Source organism: Pseudorca crassidens, chromosome X, assembly GCF_039906515.1.
Source record: "Pseudorca crassidens isolate mPseCra1 chromosome X, mPseCra1.hap1, whole genome shotgun sequence".
Classification (NCBI taxonomy): Eukaryota; Metazoa; Chordata; class Mammalia; order Artiodactyla; family Delphinidae; genus Pseudorca; species Pseudorca crassidens.
In genome coordinates this window covers 65533775-65543603 of record NC_090317.1, presented here as the reverse complement: position 1 = coordinate 65543603, position 9829 = coordinate 65533775, and the positions used below count along the sequence as shown (strand labels likewise).

General features: G+C 32.7%; 1 pseudogene; it reads right to left on the bottom strand.

Annotated features, from left to right (window-relative positions):
* Positions 1–1237: 1237 nt before the first annotated feature.
* LOC137217657 (U6 spliceosomal RNA) lies at positions 1238–1336 on the bottom strand (annotated as a pseudogene).
* Between the last annotated feature and the right edge of the window lie 8493 nt (positions 1337–9829).

Here is a 9829-nt window from a genome sequence, read left to right as displayed (position 1 = left end):
ATTTGCTTTATATTTTTAGATGTTCTGACATAAGGTACATATATATTTATAACTGTTACATCTTCTTGTTGAATTGACCCTTTTATCCTTATATAATGAACTTCTTTGTCTCTAGAGACAGTTTTAGACTTCAAGTCTGTTTTTTTCCCTATATCCATACCCACTTTCTTCTGATTACCCTTTGCATGAAATATCTATTTCCATCCCTTAACTTTCAGCCTATCTGTGCTTTTAAAGCTAAAGTGAGTCTCTTGTAGACAACATATTGCTGGAACTTGGTTTTTTTTAATCCATTCAGTCACTCTGTGCCTTCTGATTAGTGAGTTTAATTCATTTACACTTAAGAAAATTATGTAAAGTCTTACTATTGCCATTCTGTTAATTATTTTCTGTCTATTTTGTCCCTCTCTTCCTCTCTTGCCATTTTCCTTTGTTCTCTGATGATTTTATTTGGTGATTTTCTTTGATTCTTTTCTCTTTACCTTCCTGGTATCTACTGTAGTTTTTTTTTCCTTTGAGATTAGCTCAAAGCTTGCATATTTATCTTTATAGTTGTAACTTCTATTTTAAGTTGATAATAGTTTAACTTCAATCCCATACTGAAATACTACACTTCTATTCCACCCCAGAGACTTTGTGTTCTTATAGTCAGAGTTTGCTTATATTTGTATTTTTTATCTATTAACAAATTTTTAACATTTATATTAGGGTAAAAAGTAATTTACACATCACCATTACAGTCTTAATTTAATCTGTGTATGTCTATATATTTAGCTTCACCAATGAGATTCACACTTTCAAATGCTTTCATGTTACTCTTTAGCATGTTTTTCTTTCTACTTGAAGAACTCTCTAAAGCATTTCTTCTAAGGTAGGTCTAGTGGTGCCAAACTCCCTCAGTTTTTGTTTGTCTAGGAATGATTTTTAATCTCTTCTACATTTTAACAGGTAATATTGCTGTGTATAGAATTCTTGGTTGTCAGTATTTTTCTTTCAGTACTTTGAATATATCACCTCATTATCTCATGGCCGGCAAATTTCCTGCTGAGAAATCTACTGATAGTCTTATGAGCACTCCCTTATATGTGAAGAGTCGATTTTCTCTCACTGCTTTCAAAATTCTCTCTTTGTCTTTGACTTGTGGCAATTTGATTATAATACGTCTCATTATCATCTTTTGGTTGATTCAGTTTGGGGATCTTTTAGCTTCATGAATGTAAATGTTTCTTTTCTTCCCCAAACTATGAAACACATCATGAATTTCTGTGGCATACTTTTGCAGGGGTTATGCTAATCTTCTCTATATAGTTCCAATTTCAATACTGAAAATACATGTGCTGCTGAAGTGAGAACATATTTTTACTAGTATTGTTTATACATTCTTCCATTTTTTCTTTATGCAAATACAAATGAACTTGAATGTTCTTATTTTCCTCCCATTTTGCACAAAAGATACCATACTATACGTTACTCTGTAGTTTGCTTTTTTTCCACTTGATATATCCTGGAGGTCTTTGCCATGCATGATATTTCTTATCTGTTATTAATAACTATACTATCAATATATTCCATTCTGTGAATGAAACATGGGTAATTTCACTAGTCCACCATCGGTGTCCACTGAATTGTTTTCAGACTTTGTCTATTACAAACAATCTTGCAATCAATAACTTTGCACATATATTGTTTGATGTGTGCTTGTGTGCATGTATGTGTGTGTGTGTGTGTGTGTGTTGTGCAGGATTGTTTCCAGAAGTGGCAATGCTGAGTCAAAGGACATATACATTTGAAATTTTGCTTTTCCTGTAAGTTATAATTCTTCATCATAAAGTGGAAAGAGTGTGTTATAATCTAAAAGGAAGTGGTATTTCAGTGTAGTTTCAATTTGCTATTCTCTTATTATGTGTGAGGTTGAGCATCTTTTCATGTTTTAAGGACAATTTCTATTTCTTATTCTCTGAATTGTCTGTCCATGTTTTTTCTCCATTCCATATTAAGATATTTTTCTTTTTTTCTGACTTCTATGAGAATTTTTTATGTTGGAAATGTTAGATCTTTTTCTGTCACATGAATTGCTTACCTTCAATTTGTCATTTGTCCTTGACCTTGCATAGGGTAAATTTTTTTTTAGTATCTTTATTGGGGTATAATTGCTTTACAATGGTGTGTTAGTTTCTGCTTTATAACAAAGTGAATCAGCTATTCATATACATATATCCCCATCTCCTCCCTCTTGCACCTTGCATAGGGTATTTTTTAATGAAGGTTTAAATTTTTTTCATTTAGTCAATTTTATCAATCTTTGTAATATGTAATGGTATATGGTTTGAGGTAGGGATATAGCTTTATTTGTTTTCCAGATCACTACCAGTTGCCCCAAACTATGTATTACAAAGTTTGTTTTTACTCACATTGTTTCCATGTATAAGCTTATATATGGAATATGTACTTTAATCAAATGGTTAGTCTATCTCTTTTAGTATCACACTGATTTAATTATCCAATATTTACACTATGTTTTGTAATCTGATTGGGCTTTATTTTGTGTCATTTTATGAAATGATCATTCATGTGAGGCCACAAGAGAAGACAGAGGAGAGGTTCAGGAAAACATTTATTATAATCACAGATTATAGAAAGAGAAGGCATGGTATGCCATGCATTACCACATGGGAAAAACACCAGGGTGTTCAGGATGCAGAAGACAGGAACAAAGGGAATATTTAGACCACTGCCTTTACTGAGTTTTCTGCAGGAAAGGCAAATCAGGGAAAGCTAAGCAGCTTAGGATTGGCTAGTTTGAGTAATTTCAATAGGCTTTTGTCTATAGGGGGCTATCTCTAGCTGCCTGGCATCTGGCACTTAGATGATTAAGGGAGAATAATATTATCTCCTGGCATGTGTGGGCCAAATAGAGGAGGTATGGCTCTGGACTGGTTAGTTTGTATATCAAAACCAAATTCCAGATGAGCTTTTTTTAACTCTAAGAATTGGCTCACCCTGGGAGGGGTAGTCTCTCCCCAGCCAAAAAGAAGGTCAAAACATCATAATGAGAATTTTGTTTTTAAGTAAAATACAGGCTAATGCTCCTCATAGTTCTTCCTTTTCATTTTTTCTTGATTATTTATTTTAAAAAAGTAATTTACATGAAGCAAAACATTCAGATTTCAAAGTGTAGAATACAATGAGGTTTGAAAAATATATAAACCTTTGTAATAACTAACCCAATTAAGGTATAGAATGATTTTATCACCTCATTAATTTTCCTCATGGCTTTTTACAGTCAATCCCCAGACACTGACAGGCAATCATCATTTCACTTTTTTCACCCTAGATTAATTTTGCTTTTTCTAGGACTTCTTAGAAATGGATGTATATAGTATGTTCTCTTTTGTATTTGGCTTTTTTGACTCAAAAAAGCCAAATACAAAAGATGTTTTTGAGATTAAGTCATATTTTTGTTATTGTATGTGTTGGTAGTGCATTGTTTTTTACTGCTGAATAGTATTCCATTTCATGGCCATATCAGAATTTATTTATCTGTCTACCTAAGGATATACTGGTTGTGTACAGCTTTTAGGTACTGTGAATAAAACTGTCTTCAACATTATTATACAACTATTTTTGTGGGTTTCTATTTCTATTTTTCTAGGGTGAATTGCTGAGGTATTATGTATATAATAGATATAATACACAATAGATTATGTAAAAATACATAATATGATACAAGTAATAAAAATTATATTTATAATTTTTCTGTTTTCAGAAGTGGTTGTAGCATTTTACACTCACACAAGCAATGTGTGAGTGTTCCATTTGCTCCACATCCTTACCAACATTTCATGTATCAGTATTTTTAACTCTAGCCATTCAAGCTTATGTAAAGTGATATATTTTTTCTTTTTTTCCTGATAACTGGATGTTGAGCATTTTCTCATTTGCTAATTAGCCATTCATATATTTCCTCTGTGAAGTGTCTATTCAAGTATTTCAAATTGGTTTTCCTTTTTAAAAATCATCAAATTGTAGAAGTTCTTTATTTATTCTGGTTAAGATATCTTTTTTGGATTATGTGCATTGCAAATATCCTCTCCCAGTCTAGGTTAGAGTTTTCATTTAGGCAATGGCATTCCTTGATGAGCAGATGTTTTTAATTTTGATGAAATACTATTTACCATTTTTCATTTTATGCTTAGTGCTTTTGCTAAGTTCTCTAAAAAATATTTGCCTGAATTGTGAAAATGTATTCTAAGTCTTCTCTAGAATGTTGAAACTCTTAGAATTTATGTTTAGTTTGGTGATTCATCTTGGATCAACTTTTCTTTATGGTATGAGGTAGAAGCTGATGTACTTTTTTAATGTAAAGGTACCCAGTTATTCCAACAGCTTAAAGAGTCTCTTCTTTCCTCACTGAATTACCTTGGTGCTTCTGTTGAAAATCAATTGACTGATTATTTATAGGCCTACTTTTGGACTTTATTTTGTGACATTGAGTATTTATACTGATTCCAATACAATGCAGTCTTTTTCTTAATGGAACTATAGTTAATTTACAATGTTGTGTTAGTTTCAAGTGTACAGCAAAGTGATTCAGTTATATATATATATATATATATAATAGATATCTTCTAAAGATATATATATATATATATATATCTTCTGTTTCAGATTCTTTTCCATTATTACAAGATACTGAATATAGTTCCCTGTGCTATACAGTAGGTCCTTCTTATTTACTTATTTTATATATAGTAGTGTGTATATGTTAATCCCAAACTCCTTATTTATCTCTCCCCCCATCGCCCCCACAATCCCCTTTAGAAACCATGTTTTATTTTTATGTCTGTGACTGTATTTCTGTTTTTGTAAATAAGTTCTTTTCTGTCATTTTTTTAGATTCCACATATAAGTGATATCATATGCTATTTGTCTTTGTCTGACTTACTTCACTTAATATAATAATCTTTAGGTCCATCCATGTTGCTGCAAATGGCATTATTTCATTATTTTTTATGGTAAAATAAAAGATATACCACATCTTCTTTATCAATTCATCTGTTGATGGACATTTAGTTTGCTTCTATGTCTTAGCTACCATAAATAGTGCTGCAGTGAGCACTGGTGTGTGTGTATCTTTTGAATTAGAGTTTTCTCTGGGTACATGCCCAGGAGTGGGGTTGTAGGATCATACAGTAACTCTAGATTTATTTTTTTAACAAACCTCCAGATTTTCTCCATTGTGGCTGCACCAATTTATATTCTCACCCAGAGAGTAGGAGGGGTTCCTTTTTCCCCACAACGTCTCCAGCATTTGTTATTTGTAGACTTTTTAATGATGGGCATTCTGACTGGTGTGTTGTGTTAACTCATTATAGTTTTGATTTGCATTTCTCTAATAATTAGCAATATTGAGCATCTTTTCATGTGTCTGTTGGCCATCCATATTTCTTCTTTGGAGAAACGTCTACTTAAGTCTTCTGCCCATTTTTTTTAAAATTAATTAATTAATTTATTTATTTTGGCTGTGTTGGGTCTTTCTTGCTGCACGTGGGCTTTCTCTAGTTGCGGCGAGTGGGGGCTACTCTTCGTTGCAGTGCATGGGCTTCTCATTGTGGTGGCTTCTCTTGTTGTGGAGCACGGGCTCTAGGCACGTGGGCTTCAGAAGCTGTGGCACGTGAGCTCAGTAGTTGTGGCACACAGGCTTAGTTGCTCCGCGGCATGTGGGATCTTCCTGGACCAGGGCTCAAACCCGTGTCCCCTGCATTGGCATGCAGTCTTCCAACCACTGCTCCACCAGAGAAGTCCCATTCTGCCCATTTTTTGATTGAGCTGGTTTTTTGATACTGTACTGGTAAATGGTCTCTCAGTATTTTCTATTTCTTCCTGGTTCAGTCTTGGGAGATTGTACATTTCTAAGAATTTGTCCATTTCTTCTACTTTGTTCGTTTTCTTGGTATATAGTTGTTTGTAGCAGTCTCTTCTGATCTTCTGTGTTTCTGTGGTTTTGGTTGTAACATCTCCTTTTTCATTTCTGAATTTATTAATTTAGGCCCTTTCACTTTTTTTCTTGATGAGTCCAGCTAAAGGTTTATCAATTTTGTTTATCTTTTCAAAGAACCAACTTTTAGTTTCACTGATCTTTTCTCTTTCTTTAGCCTCTATTTCATTTATTTCTGCTCTGATCTTTTTGATTTCTTTCCTTCTTCTACTTCTGGGTTTTGTTTCTTCTTCTTTCTCTAGTTGCTTTAGGTGTAAGGTTAGGTTTTCTATTTGAGATTTTTCTTGTTTCCTGAGGTAAGATTGTATTGCTATAAACTTCCCTCTTAGAACTGCTTTTGCTGTGTCCCATAGGTTTTGGATCATTATTTTTTATTTTCATTTGTCTCTAGATAATTTTTGATTTCATCTTTGATTTCTTCAGTGAGCCATTGGTTGTTTAGTAACATATTGGTTAGCCCCCTTGTGTTCGTGTTTTTTGCATTTTTTTAAATCTCGTAGTTGATTTCTACCCTCATAGTGTTGTGGTCAGATAAGTTGCTTGATATGATTTCAGTTTTCATAAATTTACTGAGGCTTGCTTTGTGGCCCAGCATGTGATCAATCTTGGAAAATATTTTATGTGCACTTGAAAAGAATGTGTATTCTACTGCTTTTGGAGGAAAGGCATATAAAAAATTAATTAAGACCATATGGTCTAATGTGTCATTTAAGGCCCGCATTTCCTTATTGACTTTCTTTCTCAATGATCTTTTCATTGGTGTAAGTGAGGTGTTAAATTTCCCTACTATTATTGTGTTACTGTCAAATTCTCCTTTTAGTCTGTTAACATTTGCCTTATATATTGAGGTGCTCTTGTGTTGTGTGCATATATATTTACAATTGTTATATCTTCTTGGATTGATCCTTTGATCATTATGTAGTGTCCTTCTTTGTCTCTTGTGACAATCTTTATTTTAAAGTCTATTTTGTCAGATATAAGTATAGCTACTCCAGCTTTCTTTTGGTTTCCATTTGCATAGGATATCTTTTTCCATCCCCTCACTTTCAGTCCGTACATGTCTCTAGATCTGAAATGAGTTTCTTGTAGGCAACAATTATATGGGTCTTGTTGTTGTATCCATTCAGCCAGTCTGTGTCTTTTGGTTGTAGCATTTAGTCTGTTTATACTTAAGGTAATTATTGATATGTATGTTTGTATTGCCATTTTATTCATTGTTTTGAATTTGTTTTTATAGGTCTTTTGTTCCGTTTCCTTCTTTTGCTCTCTTCTCTTGAGATTTGATTACTATCTTTAGTGTCATGTTTGGATTCTTTTTTCTTTTGTGTGTGTATATCTATTACAGATTTTTTTTTTTTGGCAGTACCTGTGAGGTTTCTGTATAGGAGTCTATATATGTGCTTGTTTTAAGTTGCTGATCTCTTAATTTCAAACACATTTTACATACCCTGCATTTGTACTCTCCTCCCCTCATGATTATGGTTTTTGATGTTATATTTTACATCTAATTCTTTTGTGTATCCCTTAACTGCTTTTTGTGAATACAAATGATTTTACTACTTTTGTCTTTAACCTCCCTACAAGCTCTCTGAATGGATGATTTTCTACCTTTATTGTATTTTTGCTTTTACCAGTGAGATTTTCCATTTTGTAGTTTTCTTGTTTCTAGTTGTGGCCTTTTCTTTTCTCCCTACAGATGTTCCTTTAGCATTTTATGTAAAGCTAGTTGGGTGGTGCTGAATTCTTTTAGCTTTATCTTGTCTGTAAAGCTTTTGTTTTCTCCATCAAATGTGAACAAGTGCCTTGCTAGGTAGAGTATTCTTGGTTGTAGGTTTTTCTCTTTCATCACTTTAAGTATAATGTGCCACTCCATTCTGGCCTATGGACAAATCAGCTGATAGCCTTATGGAGATTCCCTTGTATGCTATTTTTCCCTTGTTGCTTTTAAAATTCTCTCTTTATCTTTAATTTTTGTCATTTTGATTGCATTGTGCCATGGTGCATTCCTCTGTGGGTTAATCCTGTATGGGACTTTCTGTACTTTCTGGAATTGGGTGACTGTTTCCTTCACCAGGGTAAGGGAGTTTTCAGCTATTATCTCTTCAAATATTTTGTCAGGCCCTTTCTCTGTCTCTTCTCCTTATGGGACCTCTATAATGCAAGTATTAGCATTTTTGATGTTTTCCCAGAGGTCTCTTAAACTTTCCTTGTTTCTTTTTATTCTTTTTTTCTTTTTTCTGTTTGGCCACAGTGATTTCCAGCAATCTGTGATTTCTGTTTTCCAGTCACTGATCTGTTCTTCTGCCTCACTTAGTCTATTATTAATTCCTTCTAGTGTATTTTTCATTTCAGTTATTTTATTCTTTAATTTTGTTTGTTTGTCCTTTATATTTTCTAATTCTCTGTCAAAAAACTTATAATTTCTCATCTGTACATCCATTCTGCTCCCAAGTTCTTTGATCATCTTTACAGTCATTACTCTGAACTCTTTCTCTGGTAGATTGCTATCTCCACATCACTTAATTCTTCTTCTTGGGTTTTATTTTGTTCTTTCATGAAACATATTTCAAAGGACCATAAAAATAAGGAATATGTACAGAAAAGGCCCACAATTCCTAACATTAACTTCTAAGAGTTACCCTCCACACATTTTGAATATTCTACTCTCTGATTACAAGGTTAGAGAATATTTTTGTTTTAGTTTTGTTTGAATTTTGCTGATAAGAAAAGTGATATAGTCCCTCTCCATTTACATCTTACATTGTGAATAAATTTGGTTAGTAGAGGTATGTGCCAAAACATATATTACTCCAAAGCTTGAAGGATGGTTCAGCTACATAAAAAGACCAAAATGAGAGACCCATCTCTTAAAATAATTAATCAAACTACATATTGATTCTAAATAGTAAACTACAGCAAATAAGCAAAAAAAACCTTCCTGCTCAAACAATTATCATTCACTAAACCAAAGGAGTATAAACAACTACTTGGAAATAACAACAGAAATATAAAGCAAAATCCTGTTAACCCTTGTGGAATAGGATGGAAAGGTAGGAAGAATTAGTATTTACTGAAAGAACTTCCCCCATAATATAGTAAAATGAGAAGAGTAAACCAAAACATAAAGGAAAAACTAGAAATATTCAGGATCCTGTTTTCATTTTATGCACATTAGCACATGGTTTCCCTGAGGTTTTCAGGGTAGAGTTCACTTAAGATTTAATCTTGCTTTTTACTAGCCATAGTTCAGCACTTAAGCATACATTATATATAAATAAAAGGACAGATATTCATAAAAGTTCATTAGGGGAAAATAAACTGGAAGATGAAATTAAAGCTGTGCTTAGGGATGTGACATTTGAGAACAGAGAGGAAAGTTAAATCACAGGAATCAGAATAAGCTACTAGGTATTTTTGCCAATGTTTACCTAGTCTTTGCAATATTTTAAAATGAAAGATTTGTCCCTAAAATGTTTTAATGGTTTAATTTGATAATGGGCAATAATTGAATCTAAATAGTCAAACTATCTTTGGTGAAGCAGCTTAAGCATGTATTTATCAGTGACAGGGCCTTGAAAGTGTGTTAATGTAACCCATTGTATTTTAGTGAATACAAAGTTTTCAATATACAAGTTATCTCATTATTGCATTTATTTGTCAAATACAAGTTCACAGTCTTATATTGCTTTAGAATATTTCTACTATGTTTAATATCATAAATTCACTACCCTAAATTTTCTCCCCTTCCTCATTGATGTTACATGTTAAAAACATAATTTAAATTTTAATTAACACAAGGATACTTGTTGAAATAGATTTTGTTTCAAGTAA